The 27,073-nt window shown below is 51.9% G+C and overlaps 1 protein-coding gene and 1 long non-coding RNA gene across 3 annotated transcripts in view; one reads left to right on the top strand and one right to left on the bottom strand.

The window, feature by feature from the left end:
• Tmem184b (transmembrane protein 184B) overlaps positions 1-18,090 on the bottom strand; it is a 44,475-nt gene extending 26,385 nt beyond the window's left edge. For both annotated transcript variants that reach the window (XM_026411479.2, XM_026411480.2), the window contains exon 1: positions 17,988-18,090. The gene's annotated coding sequence lies outside the window, so the exon portion shown is untranslated. The remainder of the gene's footprint in view (positions 1-17,987) is intronic.
• A 240-nt stretch (positions 18,091-18,330) lies between these two features.
• Positions 18,331-22,646, top strand: LOC144255170 (uncharacterized). The gene is made up of 3 exons (XR_013343669.1): positions 18,331-18,621; positions 19,602-19,678; positions 22,176-22,646. It is a non-coding gene; the product is annotated as an uncharacterized LOC144255170 (long non-coding RNA).
• The last annotated feature ends 4,427 nt before the right edge of the window (positions 22,647-27,073 follow it).

Raw genomic sequence — 27,073 nt, 5'->3', positions numbered from 1 at the left:
CAACAACTTGGAAGTTTCTTATAAAACAAACACACATCTGCCACACAACTCCATGGTTACTGTTCCCCCTAGAGAAACAAAAACTGATGTCCACACTAAAACCTCCACACTCCTACACCTGTAATTGCTAAAACCTGCAAACAACCAAAGACCTGCCCTTCAACAGGTGAAGATCAAACACACTCCACGACGCGTCTTGGCCATAGAAACCTGCCTGGCAGTAAAAGACCAGGCGCTACTGATACCCACAGCAATCGGTATGGGACCCCAGGCAGGATGTTTAATGAAGCTAGCCAATCTCAGGAGGCCACATACTGTAGGATTCCATCTACAGAACATTCTAAGCCAGGCACAGTGGTGCATGCCTGTATTCCCAATGATTCAGGAGGCTGAGGCATGAGGATGGCAAGACCCTGCCTCAAAATAAAAAATAAAAAGGCTGCGGGTACAGCTCAGTGGTAGAGTACCCCTGAGTTCCATCCCCAGCACACACAAAAAGAGGTCTCAAAATGACACACCATAAAGAAGGCACACAGGCCAGTGGCTGGCAGACATCAGTGGCAGTGACAAGGGCCGTGTGGGAGTTCCCTCCAGGTAGGGAAACAGTTGCCTGCTGACAGTGGTGTGGCTCATGAATCTAAAAGTGACCAAACCATACACACAACACACTCCCCCTGAGCAAGCAGTGAGCGCCCAGTGGTCTGTAGTCCAGTTCCTAGTGCTGTTTTCATGTCCATGTCCTGGCTTTGATGTCACTACAGCCAGAGAAACAACGTCACCACAGGAGGCATCTGGGAGAAGGCCCGTGGGCCCTTGATGCTATGTATGTAACTTCCTGTGAGGCTCCAATTATTTTAAAATTCTCTATCAGGTAGAAATACATACTGCCATCTTTTAAAGATAAAAATAACCTGGCAGCCTCTGGGAGTTTCTTTCTTTTTTTTGGAGACACAGTCTCTCTGCATTACCCAGGCCGCCTCCGAGGACTGGGATCACAGGTGCACACCACCTGGTCCAGCTTGGAGTTTTCTTTCTGAAGCGGGAGAGGGGAAGATGCAATGGCACCACACCCAGCGGCAACTCGGAGGCTACAGTCACTCCCACGACTGCTCGCCTGTGTCTGAAATTTCCCATAAAACGCTTCAGACAGTGGAACTGTAGACTCTTTTACAAAAATCTGTACTGAGATGGGAAGCAACTGAGGAACTGATCAGAGATTTACTGGTAATCTCGTGGAAAAGCAGCGAAAGAGCGCGCAGAACTGACAACCTAGGCCAGCGCAGTGGCACCGGCTGCCATCCCAGTGACTCAGAGGCCAAGGCAGGAAGAGCACACATCGGAGGCCAGCCTTGGCAACCTAGTGAAACTTCGTCTCGATATTCTAGAAAAGGTGGGGTGGCTGAGCACACACCTGTAATCCTAACTGCTCAGGAGAGGGAGGCAGGAGGATGGCGAGTTCCAAGCCAGCCTCAGCAACAGTGAGGCACTAAGCAACTCAGTGAGACCCTGTCTCTACATAAATACAAAATAGGGCTGGGCATGTGGCTCAGTGGTCGAGTGCCTCTGAATTCAATCTCTGGTACCCCCAAAAGAAAAAAAGATGGGGGTGCTAGGGATGTAGCTCAGGGTTGGAAAAGCAACACCACCAATATAACAGGGGCTGGGACTGGCTCACTGGGAGAGCACTCCAGCAGCGTTCCCAAGGTCCTGGGTTCAATCCTCAGCACCACAAAGAACTAATATCAAAAAATGAACCTAGTGGCTGGGGCTATAGCTCCATTGGTAGAGGGCTAGCCTCACATGCATAAGGCCCTAGGTTCAATCCCCAGCACCACAAAACAAACAAATAAATAAATGAACGAAATGGGCTGGGGCTGTGTGTGACTCAGCAGTAGAGCACTTGCCTAGCATGTGTCAGGCACTGGGTTCAATTCTCGGCATATAAATAAAATAATCACCCACTGACAACTAAAAAAGATTTTTTTAAAAAAATGAACATAACAACAGTTACATTTTCCTTTTACAAAAATTTTTCAACACATTTGGCTGCCTTTTCCACAATTGGCTGTTGAAGATATGCTTCTTAGTGCTGGTTTCAAAACATCTCTAAGCATGTTTAAGATGTCCTTGCATAGGAGGGGTGTGTTGTCATAATGAATGAGAAGACACTGCTCTGAGACCTGGGCTAGAGCGAACATTCAGAAAATGTATATTTGGAATGTTTCTACTATTACAGGATTTTTTTTTTTAAAGTATGTCTGACACTGATTTAAAAACAAATGCCAAAACTCTCATATCTAAACTAAAAAACTATGTAACAGAATTTACTAATCTGTTACAAATTTTCCAAAGCATTTGAGCGCGTTTTGGACTCGTGTTAAGATCTTAAAAAAAAAAATACCTTTTGTTTCATTTATAAAACCATCTGACTGGCAGCAGGGAGGATGGAAATGTACTAGCCAAACTTCAACCAGCCCTTTGCGTGTTCAGGGGAAGGGAGTGAAATAGTCACCAGACTTGGAAAGGGCCAACGAAGCTTCCTCTGAATGCGGTCCGTGGCCAGGGCCGGGATCCTTCTCAGGGAAGGCCCAGGAGAAACCAACCCAAGGCGGAGCAGGGCCCTGCAGAGGCGGCCTCCTGCAGGAGCGCACTGCCCGGACAGCCGGGCGCAGGGACCAGGTGCGGGTACCTTCAAGAAGCTCAACTGCCCTGTCTCCTGCTGTCTCCGACTCCACCTGGGGCAGTGTCCTGCACACAAGGAGGCCACCCAGCAGAGCCCTCTACCCACATCAGTGCCCACACGCTGGGGAGGTGGGGGTGCTCCAAAAGCTTTGTTTTCTTGTTCCTGGGAAGAACCTGTGACCCAAGAAGCCTGATGCCACAAGCACTGGGCTCAGGCCAAAGGCTTCCCAAGGGCAAACGCCACTCCCCGTTCCAGCCCCTCTGCCCCTGTCCTGTTCTTCCCTGGACACTGCCCCACACGAGCCTCCAGCTCCCCAGCCAAGGCCTCAGATCAAGCAGATACAAAGCCAAGCACCAGCCCAGCCCCTCGGTGACCCACCTGCCCACCCACGCAGCCACTCCTCAGCTGCCCGCTGCCCGCAGGCTGCTCTTTGTCCCAGGCCCTGAGTGAGGGAGTAGAACTGGAACCTCACACCGGTCACCTGAGTTGGGCCTGGGAGGGTGACTGGAGTCTGACTTTGCTCCTCGGGGAGCAGAGTACAGGTGTGCAATGTCCTGTCACCATGGCCTTTGAGCCCAATCCAAATGAGGTTAGGATCTCAGAATGTTCTAGACTTCAGAGAGAACTACAGTGCTGTGCACAATGTGACACTCCCACAGGGGTGTGGGCAGCCCCCAAAAATCAGATACACAGAACTCACACAGGGAAAGATGCGCTGATCACCCCAGGCAAGATATTTATAAAGACTATAATTAGACTTGCATCAATTCAGGTCAGATTTTTGCCACGAAATTAGTCTGCTGCAGACTTAGGAAAAGCCTTCGGGATTACTGAGTGCTCTGGATTCCAGAACAGGGCAGAAGGGGTATGGCCAGGGTGGTCCTCTGGAGCTGCCAGACCACCTCCTGGGTGGCTGACGTATGCTGACTTTCAAACGTGACAGTACCCCCCAGTCTGGAACGGAAATCCACTCAAAAGACGTCAGGAGCTGGCCAAGGGACATGGGCCTGGCTCCTTGGCAGGGAGTCCATGGCAATGGCCTCTCTTCCCAGTCACCTGTCTGAGTGCCAGCAGGCTGGGCCCAGCCCTTGCCCATGTGCCTTAACCTCTGGTCCTTGCAGGCCCATAACCGTCCCCTCTTAACTCATCCCCAACACTGTGGCTGCCTGTGCTCACTCCACAGTACTGAAAGGGGCAGCTGCCCTGTTCCTGTGTCTCGCTGACTCAGCACAAGGCCAGGCATCTGCAGGCATCTGGGAGAGAAGAGAACCATGCAGCCGCCTGGGGACTGAGCACCTGGCCTATACTCCATGGGCTCTCTGTCACCGGGATCCTCCCCATGGCCGAAGGGAAGGTGTTTGGCTGGAGTGGGGGAAGCTGGGGAGGACAGATGATGGAGGCTGAGTCCATCCACAGTCTCCCAGGGTAGAGAGGCCACGCCAACAAGGGCAAGGGCACCTGCAATGGGCTTCTTCAGGGCGCAGCACAACCCACCTGGTGGGGACAGTGGGAAGGTGAGTCTGCTAAGACAGAGATGTTCCCACCAACCAGGATGCTCAGTCAACTTGCTGTTTGCTTCTGGCATAAGGAGGCCCCCCCCCAGACACAGCTAGATGCTCCCTGGGTGAGGGACACTGTCCCAGGCACCTGCAGGGTGCTCCCCTCACCTGTCTTCTTCCTGATTGTCTTAGGTACGTCCATCTCAGGTCCTGGACACAGCCGGCCCCCAACATGCCTTGGCTGGACAAGGGAACAGTGATGTCTGCCCTTTACAGTTCCTTCCAACTCTAAAACTGTGACCCTCCATCAGCACACAAGCCCTGGGGACTGGAATGGTCCCTGGTTCTCACTGGCTCTGTCCCCAACTACCACCCATCCATCCCTCATTATGTTTAGCATGCCACATTTTCCCTGGCCTGCTATTTTCTTTTGCAGCCTTTACCACAACTGAGATTGTATTTGGTCACTGAACTCCTCTTGAAGAGGCAGGCTCCAAGAAAGCAGGATGGGATCCTCCTTGGTCCCCACCATGCCTCTGGCTCAGGGACTGGCTAACAGTGGATGCTGAAAAGTATTTGCTGAACAGCTGCTTTAGGGACAGAGGACACAGCATGGACAAAGGCATGGAGACAACGTGTCGCCTGTGGATGCTGGATAGGCGGGTGTGGAGAGCACAGTACCAGCTGTGGGATGAACCTCACGGCGGGGCGAAGGGTGCTCTCCAGCTCACAAAGCCCTCTGACAGCCATGAGCAGTGGGTCTGATCCAGGCAGAGCACCCAGGCAGGTACGCGAGTTCTCTGAAGAGCCTTGAAGAGCAGCAGGAGGCTGGCCCCACGGAGCCACAAGCCACAAGGCCTCTCTGGCCCAAGGTCCAGGCTCCAGGGCCTGGAGCTGCAGGGAATGAGGAACTGGCTGAGGCAAGCCCAGTTTATCCAACAAGTCAGAGTGAGCGGTCAACTTACAAATGTCCCCTCTACCTCTCACCAGACAGCCAATGAAGTTGAACCAGCCACCAGGACATCAGAGGACAGGGTAGCAGGAAGGGGAGGTGGTGTGGAGTAAACTTCAGCCAGCCACAGGAAGCCTGAACTACACCAAGCCCAGAAAACTGATGCAGACTCCCATGTCCCCCAGAACATGCCCATCTGCATACTTCTCCAACACAGAAGGGCTCTGACTGATCCTTCTTCCCCAAACACCATCCATTTCCAGACAAGCCATGAAGCTACATAAAGGCCCCTGGCCGCCGCCACCTTGGATCTGAGCATCCCAGAGCGCTTCACCACCTCAGCCTGATTCTATTCTGAGTCATTTTCACTTCGTGTTTGAGGGACACCTCATTGTCGTCCACCCTTTAAGCCACACATGATGGGCTGAGGTGCATGTCCTAGCCCTGAACCTGAGAACATGTCCCCGTCATGGCCAAGGGGCCTCTGCAGGTGTGCTGACTTGGGGATCTGGAGATGGGCCACCCTGGACCCCCGGGTGTGAAGAAGGCGGTGTGACAGCTGAGGAGCAGAAGATGCTCTGGTGCTGCCTCGGTAGAGAGAGGAGGGGCCGCAGTCAAATAATGCGGCAGCCTCCTGACACCGGAAAGGTGTGGAACCAGCTCCTCCCACAGAGCCTCCAGGGGAGGCCCGGCCCTGCTGCACCTCCATTCAGCCCAGTGAGACACTTTGGTTTTCTAAATCCAAAAACTGATCAGCATTTGTGCTCTGAGTCACCAAGTGTCTCATAATCTGTTGTGACACCAGGAGCATCGAGCCTACATGTGAGGCCAGAGGCAGTTTGCCCTGATTCCTCACACCACCCTCCCTGCGCTATCAGACCAATCCCCAGATTTCCAAGGCTGCAAGAGCCCTGGCCCTGAAGCCAGACCACCTGGCCTGGACTCCCATCTCCACCACTTCGCAGCTGTGTGGCCTAGGCAAGTTCACAACCTCTCTGTGCTGCATCCTCATCTGTAAAATGGGCGTGCAGCCGTATCACCTCAGGGCAGCTGTGGGGATGCACATGTTGACAGGAAGTCCACGCCAGGGCCTGACACATGTGATGTCACCTGACATTAGTGCTCCTCCCTCCCTGTCATTTCATCCTCAGGTCAGGCTGTGGGATTTATGTTCCCAACGGTCTCCGAGACCCAGGCCAGTCCTGTCTCTGGTGGCCTGCTCTGTTGTTAGTTTGTTTGCTTGTTTTGTCCTGGGGATCAAACCCAGGCCTCAACACCGTACCACCAAGCTACATCCCCAGCCTAGTTTGCCTTTTTTTTTTTTTTAGTTGTAGGTGGACACAATACCTTTATCTTATTTATTTTTTTGTGATGCTGAGGATCAAACGCAGTGCCTCACATGCGCTAGGCAGCTGCCACCCACAGACAGAGCTAAACTGGCAAGTTCTCAGGAACATCTCTGGAATGTTAAGCACCCTGGGTCGGTTTTTGCTCTTGCATTTCTTACCCACAGAGGAACTTCCATCTCCACATAACTCGAGGTGGAATCTGACTGGGCACTGTTAATCTGAACTGACCCTGCTGTCCCCACTTGGGCTGCCTGGGAATGACAGCGAGCTCTCCTGCCTCAGGGGCCATTCGGGCTGTTAGCAGTGGCTGGGTGGCTGCCTTTAGAGGGGAGGCAGACCCACATGGACACAGGTCTGCAACCACAGCCTGCTCCTTCTCCAGAGGGGCTTGGAGGGAAGGAGCAGCCCGCACTTGCAGCTCTGCCTGGTGGGCCGGGATCACATGCCCACGCGTGGCCATAGGGGTCCACATCTCGCTCCCACTGCCTGCCAAGCACACCAACCAGCCCAGGCCACTCTGGGCTCCACAGCTCTCCCGTCGGGGGCCATAGTCCTCAAGTCTCTCAGCCTCCAAGAAAAAATTATCCATTTATGTTCCCAACACTCAAGGGAGGAAACAAGGAATGACTAGGACCAACAGAGCTCCAGAGGCTTTCAGAAAGGACCACTGAATTCAGCCTCGGAGTTCATCTTCTTACTACATACCAGCCTGAATTTTGATCACTCTAGTTTTCTCCCAAATTAGAACCAATGGACCAAGGTGTGTGTGTGCGCGCACCCTGTTGGGGATCAAAGCTAGGGTTTTGAGCATGGTAGGCAAGAGCTCTTTTACCTCTAAGCTACACCCCCAATCCTTTCTGAATCTTGAGACAGGACCTTACTAAGTTTAAGTTTACTAAACTTGTAATCCTCCTGCCTCAGCCTCCCAAGCAGCTGGGATTACAGGAATGTGCCACAGCACCCAGCCAATGCTGTCTCTGAGCCCCTGTACACGTGACCACTTTTCCAGCCAGCTAAAATCCCCTCTGGCACTGAACAAATGAGTGCAAAGTCCTGAACCCCAATACTACTATGCCCATGGGAGAAGGTGTCTAAGTCCAAAACCCCATAGCTGCCCCTGAGACTGTCCCCTGAGACCCTGCCAGCAGGAAGCTCAGCTCCACCCCAAGACACCTGAGGAGAGACCCCAAGCTGAGCTTCATTCCTGTAAACAGGGAGTGAGTGGGAGAGCCAGCCCCACCCCACCGCTGTGCACATGCAGCAGCCGGAGGGCAAGCACAAGACACTCCACAGAAGAGGCTGCAGAAGAGGCTGTGGATGCGTGAATGGGAGATGCTCAAACACAAACACCTCTGCTACAGGGAACAGAACAAAGGACCGCACACAACCCGGACCAGCGGGCCACCTGGCTGTCCGTCAGAGGCAAGAAGCCAACTGCCAGAGTGCTCTCTTGGCTGCTATTGAGGGGGCTCAGAAGCAGGCTTAAGAAGCACCTGTGTGGAGGCATGTGCAGCAGGTCCCCAGGGCTATGGGAGCCTGCATATGCTGGGGTCTAGCGCAGCCTGCCTCTCCAGGACAGAGGGTTACTCAGGTATATGCACATGTCAAAGTCCACCCAGCCGAGGATGTGGCTCAGTACCCCTGGTTCAATTCTTGGTACTAGAAAAATACAAGATCTTAAAAATAAAAAAATTAAGTTAAAAAAGGGTTGGGGATGTAGCTCAGTGGCAGAGCATCCCAGGGCTCAAGCCCCAGTACTGCAAAACAAACAAGTAAACAAATACCCCTAGCTGGAGATGCTCTGTATACACATAAGCACTTTTATGCAAAGGTTGGCTTTTAGACCCAGTGTCCTGTGCTTGCTTCTCTCACAGCTCATCTTAGAGATTGTTCTGTCTCAGCATGTGGCATCCTCACTTTATTATTTACAGCTGTGCATCTTCTGTGATTTAAATGGGCCATAATTTATGGCTCCCTCTGAATGGACACAAAGTTGCATCCAATTTTTTTTTTTTTGGGGGGGGTACTGGGGATTGAACTCAGGGGCACTTCTTGACCATTGAGCCATATTCCCAGCTCTAATTTGTATTCTATTTAGAGACTGGGTCTCACTGAGTTGCTTCGCATGCTTCTCTGTTGCTGGGGCTGACTTTGAACTTTGAACTAGATCCTCCAGTCTCAGCCTCAGGAGCTGCTGGGATTACAGGCAGCCACTATGCCTGGGAGCATCCAATCTTATGTTATTCCAAACAAGGCAGCAATGACTAATTTTGCAAATAAGTCATCTGCACCTGTGTTAACACATCCATACGATAAATTCCTAGAAGTACAGTTGCCAGGTGTAAGAAATGTAGTTTTGAGACCTATCACTAGAGAGGCAGAATATACCTAAACTGTTCATCCAAGAAATGAACTTCAAAGTCAGATACAATACTGACCATGTGTAGTTTTAAGATGTCCAGAGGAAGAAATGGTAGAGAAAAGCTGAGTTTCAGCAAGCAGAGCTCTGAGTCAGGAGACTGTGCTAGACCCAGATGATCCCCAACTTGCTCAGTCTCTGGTCAAAGTTGCTTTCCTAACTAGGTAAGAGGCTAGCCCTGGAGCTGGGATGTAGCTCAGTGGTACAGTGCTTGCCTAGTATGTGTGAGGCCCTGCGTTTGATTTCCAGCAGTCAAAAACGGGATTGGATTTAAAAAAAAAAAGGTTAAACCCACTAGGCCTCTCAGTCCTTCCCAGCTCTGGCTCTGATGTTCTGGTCCCAGGGTTAGCACAAAGGGACAGACTGGGTCCCCACACACTCAGCTGTAACTGGCCTTCTTGGGTAAAGGTGCCAGTGCACAGAGGAGGAGTGGGTGGGCTTGGCAGGGAGCAGCGGGGCAGATCCCAAAGCCCAAGGGCAGTCAGCTCCCAGACTAGCACAGCCCAGCAGGGTGCACCTACCGCTCCTCCACTGCAAAAGCTTCAGGCCATCGCAGCTGTGAGGGACACCCAGGATCACTCTTTTTTTTTCCATGTCAAAGAGCAGGATTTGTTCAAGAGAGAAGAAAAAAAAAAAAAAAACAAAGCCCCCACAGGCAAGAGGGGACCAACAGGGGGTGCCCACACTCACTCTGACTGGCTCTGTTCCTGGCCCATCACAAACCTGTTACATAACTCATGTGCTCAACAGCTGTTGCCATCTAAGCATTGCTCAAGCTAGTGACCCACGGAGAATGGAAGAAATCTCCAGAAGGAAACTGAGTGTCTTCCCTGAGGATGAGGACAGCTGAACATATGCAGTGAGCAGGACAGGGCTTCCTGCCACCTCCCAAACGAGGGCCCCTGCTAATGAGTGTGGATAAAAGGAAAGGTCTTCGCCCCGGCTGGGTGAAAGATGCCCCCGAGAGAAAGAACCCTCCTCCCCTGCCGGCCTGCACCACCCAGCTCTACTGGCTGAGCCTCCGGGAACTCACACCTCACTGCACCCGGGCTGTGGCTATTATAATTTTCTAATCGACACACGGTGCATCAACCATCCTTCATAAAGTAAATACCCACTGTCTTGGAATCCAGATTTTCACAAGTCCTATTTGTTTAAACCCCCTTGAGAAACTCACATACAGATGCACTGCCATCTCCTGGAGGTGAGGCAGGGACTCCAAGAGCCCCAGGAAGGCTCCCTCAACCTCAGTTAGAGTTGCCTGGGTCCCGGGCCTATGTGCTCCAGGTGGTCTCACTACCTGAAAAGCTCTCCCCAGACCTCCACCTGTCCCAAGCAATCCTGCGCAGCACACCTCGGCAGAGCATCTGGGGCCCCCACTGTTTTGACCTGAATCCTGCCAATACGTTTCACAGTCCAGGCAGCAATCCAAGGTGCTGGGCTTTCTAGTTTGCCACACGTTCTCCGTGGGCAGGAAGTGTTGGGGTGACCACTCAAGACAGAAAGGGACAGAAAGTTGGGTGCTTCCATCCCCAGGATCTCAGGAAATTCACCCTCTGAGCATCAGTCTCTTCATCTACAAAATAACAACAACAATAATAATAGCTTGGCCTGGTAGCACACACCTGTAATCCCAGCAACTCAACTCCAGACGCCATGACAGGAGATCATTAAGTTCAAAGCCAGCCTCAGTAATTTAGCAAAGCCCTAAACAACTTAGTAAGACCCTGCCTCAAAATAAAAAATAAGGGGTTGGGGTTGTGGCTCAGTGGTAGAGCACTCGCCTAGCATGTGCAAGGCGCTGGGTTTGATCCTCGGAATCACATAAACATAAATAAATAAATAAAAGGTATTGTGTTCAACTACAACTTAAAAAATAATAATTAATTATTTAATTAAAAGATAAAAAGGGCTGGAGAAGTAGAACAGTGGTAAAGCACCCCTGGGTTCAATCTACAGTATCAAAAAATAAATAATAATAATTCTTTCAAGGTTCCTGGCCATTGGGAATATTAAATGAAAAGATAAATATGAAATGTAATTGGCAAAGCCCTACGAAAATTCCAGTGAGGACAAAATTAATACAGTTAGTTGCTAATATTAATATTAATACCCTCACACAGCCTTTGCCAACCCCTGTCACTGTGCTGTGCGGGCACCCAGCTTCACTGCCCATCCCAGATAAAGCGGACACCACGGGTGTGGGAGGCAGAAACCAGGAGGCTCTGCCAGGGGCTACAGCACACCACGGGGTTATTTTTCTCTGGGAGCTTTTCTGTAAATGATGACCCAGCGGGCTTGGGGGAACGGCCCCGCCCAAAGAGTGGAAGTTCTCAGCCCCTTGCCAGCAGGACAGGGCCACCCTCAGTGCAGACTGTCCACAGGGGTTGCAGCAGGAGAAAAATAAAAGTACCATATGTCCCTCAGGGTGGGGAAGCTGTCTGATCTGAAAATCCCTTTCAGGGTGACAGATGCAGTAACATCTGGAGGTCTCACTCCACCTGCTGTGTGGGGAGGGGGATTCAACCACTGTGGGACAGCATGACCACAGACTAGGGCTTTGCAGCAAGGAGCAAGTCTTCAGAAGGATCCCCCAACAGACTCCAGACTGAGAAAGAAGCAACCCAGGGGGCTGGGCTGGGGCTCAGTGGTGGAGCGCTGGCCTCGAACATGTAAGGCACTGGGCCCACCCCTTAGCATCACATAGAAATAAATAAATTAAATAAAGTATTGCATCCATCTACTAGAAAAGCAGTAGCAGGGGCTGGAGTTGTGGCTCAGTCACGGAGCACTCACCTAGCAGTGTGAGGCCCTGGGTTCAATTCTCAGCAGTGAATATAAATAAGTGAAATAAAGGTACATTGACAACTAAAAAAAAAGTTTAAAAAAAAAAAAAAAAAAAAGCAGGGCTGGGGATGTGGCTCAAGCGGTAGCGCGCTCGCCTGGCATGCGTGCGGCCCGGGTTCGATCCTCAGCACCACATACCAACAAAGATGTTGTGTCCACCGAGAACTAGAAAATAAATATTAAAAATTCTCTCTCTCTCTCTCTTTCTCTCTCTCTCTCTCTCCTCTTTAAAAAAAAAAAAGAAAAGTGACTCTTATTAAAAAAAAAAAAAAGCAACACACACACACACAGAGGCACCGCACTCACATACACACAACCGCCCTCTCCAGCCTTCTTCAGTGACCAGCTCACACTCCAAGCCACGCCCTTGCCTGGGGGGTGGCTCAAGGCTTTCTAACCTGGGAACTCCCCTGAGTCTTGTGGCACTGGGAGGAGGGAAGGGGTATGGGGAGGGGGGGCCTCAGAGAGAGCGAGTGACCCACTGGAGGCTGTCACCCAGTTTCTGAGGCTCAGCCCAGTACCCTGTCCACCACTCGTGCCATGGTGGTGATCCAGGATACAGACTGGGACCTTCATCTTTCCTGCGGGGAACTTGAGACAGAGCACCAGGGCTCTGTTTAGGACTTCTCTGATTTTCCTATGACTAACTTCAATTTTGAGGGTAAGTGTATTTGACGGAGCGTAAGTGAACAATGAGATAACACAGTTCTCGCCCGAACATCCACCCAAACTTCGACAAATCATTTCTTGACTGTGAAAGTGGGGTGATTTTAATTCTTTTTTAAAACATTTTTTATTATTTTCAAATATTTATTTTATAGTTGTAGTTGGACAGAATGCCTTTATTTCACTCATTTATTTTTTATGTGGTCTGAGGATTGAACCCAGGGTTTCTTGCGTTCGGGACCAGCGCTCTACCGCTGAGCCACAACCCCAGCCCTTTAATTATTTCAACCTTTTCTATGTTCTGAGTTTGCCAGCAAGCACTGGGTCTTGTTTCTCAAGGTGGAAACACTGACAGGGACACTGCAGACTTCTCACCACGATAACATTCGCTGAGTTGTGTGTAGCTTTCTAAAACACAGTAAAGCTGGAAGTGACGCAGGTTAGGCACAAAGGTTTTCTGGGTGGGATCTTCCCCTCTGGCTTCCTCCCCACAGAAGAAGGAAAGAAGGTGTCTGCCAGGCTTCCTGACTCTCTCCTTAGGCCTGAGAACTCCTGCACCTCCCATGGGCGAATGCCCTTGGAAAACCAAAATCTGTTTAATGGACACCATAGGCGCCTGATGACCCCACCTTGGTTCCAATTAATAATCCTGTTCTGATTGCCCTTGTTGTCACTTTTAGAGAATTCCAGTTTTATCCTGTGTGATAATGCCATTAACCCATTCAACTCTTCATTTGCTCAGTCAAAAGCTATTTCAGAACCTATCTGTGCAAGACTTCACGCCAGACACGGAGCAACACTGAGCCCCGTGAACTGAAGACTGGAAATGCTGCCCATGCAAAGCCACATGCCAGCCTTCTTTTTTTTTTTTTTTTTTTGGTCCTGGGGAGTGAACCCAGGGGCACTTAACCATTGAGCCACATCCCTAGCCTTTTTCTTTTGAGACAGGGTCTCACTAAATTATCTAAGGCCTCACTAAATTGCTGAGGCTGGCTTTGAACTTGCAATCCTCCTGCCTCAGCTTCCTGAGCTGCTGGGATTACAGGCGTGCGCCACCACCTGCTTATTGGCCAGCTCTCAAATGTTGCACCCAAGCCCAGGGTTTCAGCCACATTAACGCAACAACAGAAGCGCTCTGGGTATCCGGCCTAGTTCTGGTTCTCAATTCCCTCTGCATGTGGCTTCCTCTCCAGTCCTTCAGAAAAGCAGAGTTCAAGGAGCACCTAATGAGAAAGCCGGCAGCCCCCCACTTCCCATGTGGCGTGCACTGCATTAAGGTACCTGTGCTGCAGTCCCTTTGGCAGAGGCGGAGGCGATGGGGGGGAATGAAGAGAAGATCCCGCACCAAGTGACCAACTGATTCTCTCTCCACAGCCCCTCCTACTCTCCTGCTTCCCCTTCTGATCTGAGGCTGAAGATCACATTCCACGAAGATTTATCTGGCACCTACTAGGTGCTGAGTCCTTGTATGGGTCTGCCATACAATTCTGCAGACGTGAAATCAGACGTTGCTTTGCACATACTGTTCCTCTGCCTACAGCCCATCTCCTCTGCCTTTTCACTCGGTGACAGCTTAATCATCACCTCACCAGGAAAGTGTCTGCCCAGCAAGAATGACCTCATAGCATCCATGACAATTTTAACCTGTGTGTTTGACACCTGTCTCCCCAGCTGGACTCAGCTCCCTGGGGCAGTTCCTCACATACACAGGCCCTCAATCTTTTTTCTGAATGAAGCAAGAGGCTTATAGGATACAGTACAACCCAGTGTGTGTTGAGCATATACTATGTGCCAGGTGCCTTGACGAGCTCCAAGCAGACATTCGGTCATGACAGCCCCGTGACAGCTGCACTATTAGTGCTCCCATTTTGCAGACGAAAGACATTACATCATGCACCCCCTCATTTTTAAAGAACAGGAATTAGAACCTGGTAAGCAACTTGCACAAGGCCACAGGACTAATAACAGCAAGGATCTGAACTATATCTTTGAATTATCTCTTCAGGTCACCAAAACTGCTCCCTGTATTATCTCCCCATCTCCCACCTGTTCCCGTGCTCCCAGTGACCATTTCTGACCCTTCCCTGAATCCTCATCCTCCTATCCTAAGGCCCCCAATTCAGAAGTCTTCCTCAACTCCTGCCCTCACCCTATCAGCTCCCATATCCCTCCTGCAGCTGTGCTTCAGAGTACTCTACAAAGACCCCAACTAGAACACATCAACCCACAGCTCTCAGCCGCACACGGAGGGATGGCATCGATTTCCCCACACCCTGGTGGGACTAGCATGTCACTGCATCAACAGGCAAACCCCAGCAAAGCGGAGGCAATGAGCTCACAGATGAGACCCAGCAGGTAAACCCAGTGTCCCTGCTCCACTTCCAGCACTGTCCCTTGCTCCCCTCTGCCTGTATTCACAGAGCTGCTTGGATGATGAGCCACGGCCTCCAAGGCACTCCTCGGTGGCAGATCTATGGCATGAGAGGTCAGTGAGGATCCACGAGTCCTGCTCGTGGAGACCTTCAGTCCTTTAAATAAAACAAGCTCCAGCTCAGTGAAGCCTGCTCAGTCAGCAAAAGAGGCCAGCTGCCATGGCTCCAGAGGTTCCCCCTGGGTACACAAGCCTTCAGACCAGAAGCCGCTGGGAGAAGAGAAATCAAGACCAGCAGCGACTAAAAGGATGCAGGGACCAGAGGGAAAGCACTCTGGAGGAAAGCAGGTCTTCTTGGAGTTATCTGCAGGAAGGAAGGACGATGTGGGATGATGATACTGCCAGGTGACACAAGGGTGAACATGTCACTTCCTTTTGGAAACTTTCAAGACTCCTTGGCGACCACATCAGGATCAGGTTCAAATTCCTTATCGTGGTCTTCAAAGGTTTTCCCCAAGACCCATCACAGCCACATCTAGGAGGAGAGGCATTTCAAGCCTCCACAGCTGCCCAGGGTCCCCCTCTACCTAGAATCTCTCCCTTCCTCCATGGGTCCAGCGCCCCTTGCCCTTCAGAGCATAGAAGACTTGCCGCACATCCTAGGACAGTGGGAAGAGCAAGGCTCTGAAGTCCGATCAGCCTGGCCTCCATGCAGAAGGTGACTGCCCCTCTCACTGGTGGCGCAGGATGAAACACAATGATTCAGGAAAGCACTTTGAACTGTGCCTGGCACACAGTAAGTGCTCAATAAACGAGCTGTTGTTCCTATTGTCCTTTGGGCCCCTTTAGGGCCCTCTGTTTCCACCACAAGTAGAGCACTGTCTTGCACATACTGGTTACATGCTGGGCTCCCTCAGTCAGCCACAGCTTTTTCTAGGGCACCACCCATGATTCTGGCCTTTCTTCCCCAAGGTCTGGCACAGTGCAGGGCACACAGTAAGTACTCAGAAAGTGCTTGCTGCCACAAGAGCCTCAGCCGAAGGTCCTAGAGCAGACCCCACACAGAGCTCCCCCAGCCCATCTGCCTCCCTGAACTCACACACCAAATCCCCAGTCTATCCGCTGCTACTTGGTTTCAAAACAAAGGGCTGAACCCTGCCTTGCCAAGGCTGTTTCTACTCCAGGGAATGCATGGAGAGCCATGAGCACAGCAGGGACTAGAAATAGCACTGAGCCCCTCGCAGGGAGAGGGCTGGGCAGGCCAGCCAGCAGCCAAACCTCCACGACAGAGAGTGGGAGAAAACCCCTCCAGGCAGGAGCCCAGGCTCCCAGAACTCAGCAGACACAAAGTGAACTAGGACAACAAGGTCACTCATCTGGCCATAGGTGGAAGCTCTTCTACCCCAGTGGGGACATTTAGAAGGGACTCCTTGTAAAATCCATCACCACCATTAGAGCAACTTATAACACTTTCAAAAACCCCCCAAACTGCAAAAAGCACCCCAGATTGCCTATGGTTCTTGGAGAGAATTTACAGTGCATTTACCTACTGGCCATTGGGGTCACCTGGATTGGGGTCACTCTCTATTTCCATTTCTTTAGCAGATTGTGAGCCACCCTAGGGCAGGCCCTTAGAACCCATTCATCTTCAGATCTCTGTGCTCATCTTCAGCATGGTATCTGGCACATACTAGATGTTCAATAAGTTAGAAGGCAACAAGATCTGGAAGCAAGGGAGGTCCTGGCTCAAGGATGATTCCATTCAGGCTTCAATGCATGATGGACAAGTGAGCCATGAATTTCCTCTGGGCCTCAGTTTTCCTCATCCATAAATAGGAATAACAACAGTTCTTAACTCATACAACTGCTGTGAGAATTAACTGTGAAAGTCTACATGGGAAGCACAAAGGAATATCAGAGGGCTCAACTGTCCCTTTGTGCCACATTCCCCTCCCCTAGCACTAAACCCACCTCTGCACTCCTATTCCTTTGTTTTGTGTTTTTCACATCATTGTGATTACGTGTTTCCAAGTCTGATACACTCACCCACCTGAAAATTCCTTGATGCCCAGGGCCTCAAGTGGGCATAGGCTTGGCTTCAAGGGCTCTCCCACCCCACAGTCCCAACTTTAACATGCACAACACTCTCAACAAGATACTTGGATGTGCAGAACCCAAGGGCCCACCAAGCATGTTGACAAGGGACATGGAAAGGGACGTTACACGCATAACCTGTCAAGAAAGTCACACCTCTGAGACCTTCACCTCCTCTGCAGGTGCAGGTGAGCTTGTTTGCCAGGCTGACTCTGCAACATACCAGCCTCCAGGGCACAGATTGCTACTTCTTTCCTTACATAAAACACCCAGCAGTCAAATAAATAATACATGGCTTTCACCTCACACACAAGTATCAGGCATGCAAACACCTGCTTTGCCCAGGATGCCCTGGAAGGGAGGGAGGGGTGAAATGTCTGGCCTCAAACAACCCCTCCCCGAGAAGACATGGACTGGATATCTGTGCCCACTCCCAGCCTCACTCCCTTGCCATGGACTGGAGTCACCTGGCACTGATGCAAGTAGATCCAAGCAAGGGGCCCAAGGGAAGAAATGCACAACCCACAGGATGATACCCAAATCAGCCTCCAGGGTCCCTTTGCAGGCAGACAGACTTGGAGCCCCAGGTTCCCCTCCAAATACGCCGACCAGTGAATGGGGCTTGTACACCATCCATGCACGCTGCCCTAAAGGCCTCCCCAGCCAAGTACCCTCCGCAGGGTCACCGCCACCGCACAGGGCTCAGATGCCTCCCCCATCACTCGGCAGTGCCAGGCGCCAGCACACCCACCCGAGCGCACACGATCCACTTGCAAAGGGCCTGCGTCCACCGCCCCTCTCGCCGGCCACCCCCACGGGCAGGTCCGATTACACTCCAGACGCGGCCCCCGCCACGCTGGCGGGGAGGGGGGGCAGGCACACCCACGAGCCGCCGGCGACCCGCGGCGCGCAGAGGGGGCACAGGGCGGGACCGGCGGGGCCACGGACGCTCCCTCCCTCCCCGGCAGGGCCAGCGGTCTCCGTCCCCATCCCTCCCCGGGACCAGAGGCCGACGCTCCCCGCGCCGGCCTCCCCGAACCAAGCAGCCCCCCGCCCCCGGGAGTCCGCGGCCGCCCCCTCCGGCGCGAGGCTGGCCGGGCGGGGTACCTCAGGAGCCCATGGCGGGGGCGTGTGCGGGCGACGCGCGGCGGTCGGACTCTGCGCACGGGGCGGGCGGGCGGCGCCGCAGCCCGGAGTGTCGGCCGCCGCCGGCGCGTCCCGAGCCCAGCGGAGTGCCGCCGCGGCGCGCCTGCGCACTGGGCGCGCGGCTGGGAGGGCGGGGCGGTGAGTGCGCGGCTGAGGTCACCCGCCCAGCCTTAAAGGAGCCTCGCCCCGAAGTCCAGCGCAGCGCGCCGCTCGCTCGGAGGGGGTGACCTGGTTCTCCTGCGGCTCGCACACCAAAATGGGTCCCCGCAACTCCGCCCATCACAGAGCTTCCTTGGGCGCCTGGACTTAGAACCACCCGCTACAAATTCTGTGGCGTCCTATCGCCGCTTCAATTCTCTTAACCCTAATTTCTTCCAATTGAACCTGTTTTGAAGGCGCAACTGAATACAGTGTCTATTTGTTGCGTGAAAGATGCGTGTGGAATTGGGGCGTGAATGTATACCGAGTGCTGTGTGCAGGAACACGAAACGAATCGGCAAAGCACGGAAAGCGGATTTTTCTTCCCATTCTACTTAGCTGCGCTTCGTTCCTGACCCTCCTCGCTCTAGGTGGCCCGACCTGCCACACTCTGCAGGTATCATTCCAGCCACCTGACCTATTTCTGTTTGCCAGGTCCACATCTTTAGCCAGTGAACTGAAAAGCATAAAATGGAATCAATTTAAAAAAAAAAAGACAATTCAAAAAAATACAATCAAGTTCTGGGTTGATGTGCAAGAGCCCCAAATTTATATTTTCCCCTCCACCTTCCCCAACTCTCTGCTGACATCTCTTGCTTGGAGGTCCAAGGTCATACATACCCCTTCTACACACATGCAAATCTGCTCCCTCCCAGCCTTCACCACCACCCCACCAGCTGTGCCCAACTCCATCCTTCTTTCTCTGCGTCAGAACTCCTTCCGTTTGGGTAGTGTAGGGTGGGGGCACTGAGGATTGAACCCAGAGGCCATCTACCACAAAGCCACACTCCCAGACCTTTTTATTTTGAGACAGTGTGTGAATACATTGCCCAGGCTGAGCTCAAACTTTCCATCCTCCTGCCTCAGTCTTCTGAGTCACTGGGATTACAGACATGTGCCACTGTGGCCCAGTACCTGGAATCATGCTTGAATCCCCTCTCCTGCCTCTATCCACATAGGCAGGCAGGAAATTCTGTTGGTTCTATCTGCAGAATATACCTAGGCTCTGACCTCCTCCACCCCACCCCCCACTGCTGGTCTACCCAGGGTTGTTGCAAGTCTCTCCAAACCCATCTTCCTCTTGCTCTCTGTCTGGTCTATGTCAGTGTGGGAATCAGAAGAATTATTCTGAAACCCGTAGAACACTCACCTGGCATGTGCATGGCCCTGATTTTAATCCACAGTCCGGCTAAATAAATAAATAATAAGTAAATCCTGAATCAAATATAGCATTTTTCTCAAAATCCTCCACTGACTCCTCTTTTTTGGAGAGGGAGGGGAGTACTGCCCATTGAACCAGGGCTTCACATCTGCCAGGCAAATGTTCTACCACTGAGCTACACCCACAGCCCTTTTTCTTTTTTTATTTTGAGACAGGGTCTCACTAAGTTGCCCAGATGGTCTTGAACTCGTGAACCTCCTGCCTCAGCTTCCTGAGTTAACTGGCATTACAGGTATGTGCCATTATGCCCAGCTCTCATTTCATTCTAAATAAAAACTGGAGCCCTTACAAGTCCGAACAAAGGCTTGATCTGCCATTCTCCCTGCCCAGACATGCCTGACCTCATCTCGGACCCTTCAGCCTCTCCACATGACCCGCTGCTGTTCCTAGAACTAGTGGAACACAGTTGGCTTCAGGTCTTTCCCACTGGCTGTTTTCTCTGTTACTGTTCCCCAGGTACAGAATGATTCCCCCTCAGTGTCCAAGGGTTTGCTCCATTGTCCCCCACCTTGGTAAGTAGCCAGACCCCTCACATGCACACCCTGTCGCCCCTGCACTACGCTCTGTTTTCCTAGTAACATTCCATTTCTATCACATTAGTTTGCCTATTTTGCTCTCTGTCTTCTCCCAGTAGAACATAAATGCAAAGAAGACACAGATTTTTAATCCTTTTTATTTCCCTGTGTAACCCCAGTACTTAGCACAGGAGTTAGCAGAACAAACCTGGGTACACAGTGTATTCGTAGCATGAACAAATATCCTGTGAAAGCAAAGTCCTTCTAGAAAAATTCCTTCCCGGCTCAGGACCAGGCTTATCAATTACATTGTAATCATTTGTTAATGACTTCGAACTTCTCCCTCCCTCCACAAGGACAAAGTCCTGGTGCCAGCCACCGCTATGTCTCGCATGTTTATAACCAGACACAACCTGGTATCCACCGTCCTGAGCAGGGCTTTCAGGCCGAACCACACCCAGTCCCTGCTCAGCTCACCCACCGGTCTCAGTTTACAGAGGCCCAAGGCTGCTGGGGGCAGAGGCAGGTGGTGGGTATTTTTAGGCATGGGTCCTCAGAAAGGGGCTCAAAGACAGAAAGTCACCTGGCCTGGTGACACGGCAGGTCAACAGGTGGCCCTGGGAACTTTCCTTGGTTGCTCCTCTTTGGAGATACAAGCCTCTCCTGTCCAAAAGGAAGAAAAGATTTGCCCCTCCCTCTCTCTATCTCCGCCCATCCGCCCCTTCTGTTGAGGCTCAGAGATCTCCCTATCTCTGTCCTATCTCCTCCCCAGGCCTGTGTCCACCAGCCTGGTTTCGGCCCCCTTAACTTCTGGACAGTTATGGCGGTCTCCCAGCCCACTGGCTAATGAAGAAGAAAGCCTTCCCTCACCGCAGGCTCTAGCCCTCTCTACCCAGGAAACAGCTAGGACCAAGCAGTCTACCTCCTGGTTCCTCTGTTTTTGTGCAGTACGGGAGCTTGAACCCAGGGCCTCCCACAGGCCAGGAGAGCGCTGAGCTACATCCCAGCACCTTTGTTTTGAGACAGGATCTTGCTAAGTGGCTGGGTCTGACTTCAAACTTGTCATCCTCCTGCCTCAGCCTCCTGAGTAGCTGGGATTACAAGTGTGTGCCACCATGCCCGACTCCCCATTCTGTTTTAATTAGTTTCTCCCTAACCAAAAAATAAATAAAATAAAATAAATTTAAAATAACCTGAAAATCACTTAAGAATTATGAAATAAATTGTGGCAGATTTCTACACACACTTAATCATTTCTATGGGGGAAACAATTAGGAATGATACTGGGTAAAAAAGGTAGTAAGACATTTGTGTTAGAGCCTGGTCTGAACTCTGTGAAAAAAAAAAAATGCTTAGAAGAAAGTGTTAGGTTGGTGGCGGTGACTTGGTGGTGACTTAGTGGCAACTTAGAACAAAGCAGCCCTCGCTCAGTGGAAACACCTGTCAATCAGCAGGACCCTCCGGCCAATCCTGGAGTTCAGCCAACTCCCCTCACCAACTCCAAGGGGGCAAGGGACCCTAGAGACACCGTTTCCTGTCCCAAGCCCTTCCCTTCCTGCTGTAAGCCCCATAAAAGTCCAGTCTGTCGAGCTTCCACTTGGTTTCTCCTCAGACCCTTTTCCTGTCCCCTCTGTGGGTCTGATGAGTTCCGCCCGGGAGTGATATCTCAATAAAGACTCTTCAGTGGCCCTTTTAAATCTGCCTCCTTTGGCCATCGCCTGCCCCGACTGATCTGACAGAAAGATCCCAAGAAAAGCTAACAAATGGTTTATCAATCAATGAGTTCTTTCTTTTCTTTTAGTGTCTGGGATTGAACCCAGGGGTACTTAATCACTGAGTCACACCTCCAGCCCTTTTTAAGATTTTATTTAGAGACAGGGTCTCACTGAATTGGGGCCTCACTAGTTGCTGAGGCTGGCTTTGAACTTGCTATCCTCCTGCCTCAGCCTCCAGAGCCACTGAGATTACAGGCATGCCCCACCACACCTGGCTTCAGTGGGTCCTCTTAAGTGGCAGTGTGACAAACAACAATTATCTCCTTTTTTTTTTTTTTTGGCTTCTTTGTATTTTTCAAACTTTGTTTGCAAATCATGTCATATTTTCAATTTTCAAACTAGGAAAAAAAAGTTATTGAAAGAAATGATGTAATGTTCCTTCTCTACCTTCTTCTCACTTCCTGTCATAGTTCATCTGAATACATCTGTCTCCCCCCAGGACGCTCCAGGCTTGGAACTCTGAAGAATAGGGACTCAGGTGGGACTTCTCTGGGTCCTCCCAGGCCCAGCTCATGAAGGTGCACAGACAAAAAGCCTGCCCCTCTGCTGGGTGCCAGATGTGGAGGGGAGTTTGGCTGCATTCCCGAAGCTGCTCACTGGTGACAGTTCCGAGTGCTCAAGGCAGAAGTGAGGCCCAAGTCCAGCTGTCAGCTTTCTCTCCTTGCCAAGTCCAGAGCAGCCCGGAGGGAAGAGCAGAGGCCTGGAGAGGCAAGCTCCTGAGTGGCCCCTGGCCCAGACCACTCCCAACTCATTTACCTACAGCCACAGTGTCTCCCCCAAGGTCCCCAGGGTGCTGTAGGGCACCTGGCTGGGTGACTGTCTGTGGGTGGGTAGCCAGAGCACAGGCTCTGCCCCCTTCCTTCCCAGCTGTGTGATCTCAGGTGTGTGGCTTTGCCTCTCTGAGCCTCAGTTTCCCCATCAATAATTGGATTGTAAGAATGACTCATCTGGCAGGATTGTCCTGATAAATATCTAAGAAAACATTGACTGACCATCAAGCTACGGCCTACAGAAGCCTCAACTAACATCTGAATTAGACCTTTTTGGTGGCAATGAACTAAAATCAAAATTAAGCCAGGTGCAGTGGTGCACATCTATAATCCCAGCTACTTGGGAGGCTGAGGCAAGAAATGACAAGTTTGAGGCCAGCCTCGGCTACTTGGTGAGATCCTGTCTTCAAAATAAATTTAAAAAAAAAAAAAAGGCTAAGGATGTAGCTTCATGGTAAAGTGCCCCTGGGTTCAATCCCCAATATTAACAAAATAAAATTCAAACTAAGTTAAATAAAGTGAATTTATGGGTTCACTCAATTAGGAAGTTCAAGGTAGAGAAAGCTAGACTGAAGGCTCATACAGGGTGGCTGAGATGCCATTTCCCTCCCTGTTTCTTACTCCTCCCCCTTTCCCCCCTCCCCCGAGTGTGTGTGTGTGTGTGTGTGTGTGTGTGTGTGTGTGTGTGTGTCCTTTCACCTCAGTGGTGGAGAGGGTCCCTCTCCCAAGAATTCCAAAGTTGCCCCAGGATCACCTCTGGTTGGCCCAGCTTGGGTCACCGTCCCGTCTCTCAACCGGTCGCTGTAGTGGAGAAGCACAGAGCATTAGTGGTGGGACCCAGATCGGGGCCTCGTGCTTGGAGACAAAAGGTGGAGTCATCCCTTTCCAAGCTACAAGTACTCAGAGGGCTGAGTCCCTGAAGGGAGCCGAGGAGCCAAAGCAGAGATGGAGGGAATAAGGACAGAGCCATCAATGTGGAGTGGCTACTTGGAGGCCTACTGTAGTCCGGGCAGTGGCCAAACCACCTGTTCAAATTCCAGCCGGGCCCTGACAGGTCACAAGGCCCCGGGCCTCAGTAAGCCTCTGATTCCTCGCCTGTGAAATGGGTTTCATACCAGAACCACCCTCTGGGGGTTGATGTGGGGGCTGAATTAAATGAAATACCCCAGGGAATTCTCGTAGCTCAGGGCCTGGCACATTTTAAGCTCTTCAGTAAGAGTTTCTGGGGCTGGGGCTGTATCTCAGTGGTAGAGCGCTTGCCTATCATGCACTAGGTACCGGGTTTGATCCCCACACCGAAAACAGCAAAAAAGGAAAAAACAATTGTTGTTTTTGATGCCTACAATAATAAACAGAGTAAGAAAGCCTTTCTGAAATTCCTGTGTATAAGTGAAAACATAAACAGGCTTCATGGACAAATTTTTTTTTTTTTTTTTTTTTTTTGTACCAGGATTGAACCCAGGAGCACTTAACCACTGAGCCACATCCCAGCCCTTTTTGCTTTTCATTTAGAGACAGTCTAGTTAAGTTGCGGAAGAGCCTCACTCAGCTGCTGAGGTTGGCTTTGAACTTGCCATCCTCCTGCCTCAGCCTCCTGAGCCGCTGGGTTACAGGTGTGTGGCCACCACACCTGGCTCCTTGGATCAGTTTTGAATCGAACCTGCCCCAAACACTGACTCCAGCAACTCCACTCCAACAACCTCTTTTGGTTGAACACCAGCGTCCCAGGGCGGGAGCACCACCTGACATACGCTTTCTCACTCTGACCTCCATCCCTGTCCTTTTCTTAAATTCCTTCAAGTCCCTGATAAAGCTTCAGTTTTCCCAGGTATGTGGTCAAGAGGAAAAAAGAAAACATCACACCCTGGAAGACACATGGGCTGTGTCCCGTATGCAAAGACGGATGCATGTACGTTTAGCTATGGGGGTGTGGTTAAAGGAGCAGGAAAGTTCTAGAAGTCCATCGAGTCCTTTCTGTGTCCCCCAAGCCTGACGTTCAGGGACGGACAGTCGAGTCTTCAGCGTCTTCCTCACAACTGCTGTTTCCTGAGTGCTCACCCCGAGGAAGGCCAAGCACAAAGCTCTTGGTGAACTCGGCAAGCAGCCGTGACTGCCGACTGCCGTTCGGCAGACGAGGAAACTGAGGCGCAGGAAGGCAACGCTCCTTGGCAATGCCACGGGAGCAGCCTGGCACAGAGCAGGCCCCAATCATGTTTGTTAACTGAACCCAGGACCCACTTCCACCCCTCCCGCGGGAATCGGCCAGCAGACAGGACTGCCACGCTGCCCTCCCGGCAGGCAGGGTGGTGACGTGCAGGGTGGTGACGTGCAGGGTGGTGACGTGCAGGCTGTCATCAGCAGGCAGAACTAGGCCATTCCTGGGGGCACCACCTGGGGCGTGGCAGTGAATCACAGATGTGGCCTGAGATGATTGACAGGAGGCTGTGAGAGGAGCCTGAGCAGAGACCCAGGAGGGAAGAAACCTCTCTCTGACTCTTTGCGCACGGACCTGGACCCATACCTCCAACGCAGGTAGGTGGGTCCCTTTTTAAATTTGCTTTGCCAAAACAGACAAAAGCAGGCCACAGAGGAGGATTTACGGCCAGTGTCCTTGGCGTCGCTGGAACAGGTTTTAGGTTCTTTACAAAATCCCTCGTTGCTGCCAAGTGTCCAGGACCGCTGTCGTCAGGCAAGGCAGGTACCCTGAGGGTCAGGGGCGTCCGGGGACGTGGGGGTCTGGTCCTGGAGGATCTCATGGAGGACGGGGAGCCAGAGAGCAGGGTGTCCCGGGCCTAGGACTGCAGGGACGGTTAGGCCTCCTGCCTGCCCTGGGTGAACCTGGATGCAGTGCTTCAAAGGGAGGGTGGGGTGCACCTTAATTGCAGGTGCTTTGAAGGTGCCGGGATGAAAGCCTGAGGAGGTATAATTACCTGAGAAGATTCTCCAAGAGTCTAGGAGGAGCCAGGCTGCTGTCTGCCCGCATCCATGATGGGGGGCTCCAGGGAGGCCTCCTTAAAGGGGCAGTGCTCTTCCCTACAGCCCAAGGCCAAGCCTTCTGCTCTGCTCACCCCAACAGCTGCCTGGGCGCTTCCCATCCCATCAGCCCGGGAAGGCTAAGCCCTGGGGGTGCACTCCCTGAATCCCAATAGGTTACCAGACACGGCCTTGAGGGACAGAGGAGGATGGTGGTGCCTCCAGGCTAGGGTGAAAGAAGAGGCAGCCAGAGGGAGGAGGAGGAGAAGGGGCAAGTGGTTGTAGTCCTGGGAAGGAGCTGGCCAGTGACGTGAGGGGCTTGTATTTTTGCAGAGAAGAAAAGTACAGGGAAGGGTCCGCCCTCAGGGTTCTGGCCTTTGACTCTCACCGCACCTGCTACGTCCATCCGGAGAGCTGGGCTCAGGCCCCACTTCCTGTCTCCCTTGGGGTCAGGCCCCTCCTCCCCTCCTCTCCTCCTGTTCTGACTCTTCTCTGCACAAAACCTACAGAGAACACAGAGCGGTGGTCCGTGTGGGCATGGAGTGGGGCAGGGGTACTGGGTGTAGAGGAGAAAACTGGGAAGAAGCAGGAGGGGACTTGCTGGAGTATCCACAGCCACCTACATCTTCATCCAGTGGGTGATGACACAGCTGGACAGGAATGGGTAAAAGCAACTGAGCTGAACGCAGGATGTGCACATTTTTTGTGGGGGGGCGGTGTACAGGGGATTGAATTCAGGGAAACTCAACCACTGAGCCACATCCCCAGCCCTATTTTGTATTTTATTTAGAGACAGGGTCTCACTGAATTGCTTAGCTTCTCACCATTGCTGAGGCTGGCTTTGAACTTTCGATCCTCCTGCCTCAGCCTCCTGAGCCGATGGGATTACAGGAGTGCACCCCAGCCTCCTGTTTGTTAACTGTACCCAGGACCCACTTCCACCCCTACCGGTGGGAATCGGCCAGCAAGAGGAAACGACTGCCACACAGCCCTCCCAGCTAGAATGTGCACACTTTAGACATACATTATAATTCAATTTTTTTTAAGGACCTGGGGGAATTGATCTGCTGAGATCTGTTTTGCCAGCCTCACCCTTTTTAAGGCTTCGTTACATTGAGCCTCCCCTGGGCCCCACCTTGCTCCCTGGATGATCTACCCCTCCCAGCTGAGCATCTGCCTCCCTGGTGGCCTCTCCTAGGTTTGGGACTGAAAATCCACCCCTCCCCCATCCATGTCCTCATTTGCTTGCTTTTTCTGTCTTACCTACTGCTGAGCTACATCTCTAGTCCTTTTATTTTTTATTTTGAGATAGGGTCTCCCTAAATTGCCCAGACTGGCCTTGAACTTTCGATCCTCCTGTCTTAGCCTCCCTAGTCGCTGAGATTACAGGTGTGTGCCACAGTGCCAGATCCCATTCAGCTTTCTGTCCCTGATCCCAGGCCTCCGGGCAGGCAGCCCCAGAGCCTCTGGACCATCCCTCTCCCAGGCTGCTACTAGTTCGATCATCCTTGTCCTCTGGACACCTCCCGCTGTGGTGGTGACCATAGCCCCCTAACCCTTCTCCCTGCCCTTTTCTCCTTCCTTCAGCCTGCCT

Source organism: Urocitellus parryii, chromosome 5 (assembly GCF_045843805.1).
Source record: "Urocitellus parryii isolate mUroPar1 chromosome 5, mUroPar1.hap1, whole genome shotgun sequence".
Classification (NCBI taxonomy): domain Eukaryota; kingdom Metazoa; phylum Chordata; class Mammalia; order Rodentia; family Sciuridae; genus Urocitellus; species Urocitellus parryii.
Note: the sequence above shows the minus strand (reverse complement) of the source record. Positions and strands in the feature narration are given on the sequence as shown.